The sequence below is a fragment of the Myotis davidii genome, unplaced genomic scaffold (genome assembly GCF_000327345.1).
Source record: "Myotis davidii unplaced genomic scaffold, ASM32734v1 scaffold221, whole genome shotgun sequence".
Taxonomy (NCBI): domain Eukaryota; kingdom Metazoa; phylum Chordata; class Mammalia; order Chiroptera; family Vespertilionidae; genus Myotis; species Myotis davidii.
The window spans coordinates 1,636,950-1,637,206 of NW_006293349.1; positions in this window are offsets into that span (position 1 = coordinate 1,636,950).

The window sequence follows — 257 nt, forward strand, 5'->3', positions numbered from 1 at the left end:
TACATTCCACCTCCTTTCCAACAGCAACTTTGCAGAGTGCCCTCTCGCACTCCAGGACCCCTCAGGGGATATTGGAGAGCCAGTGTCGGCCTGATCCCCGCAGGCCATGCTGAGGGACCCCCACCTGCCAGAGGGACCCCGCTCACTCTGCAGATACCCTTCGAGGTACAGCACCACCCCAGGGGTTAGAGGCCGGGGAGGGGCTGTGGGAGGTTGGCTCCACGGCGTGTCTGGTCCGTCCGTCTCGCCCAGTCTGG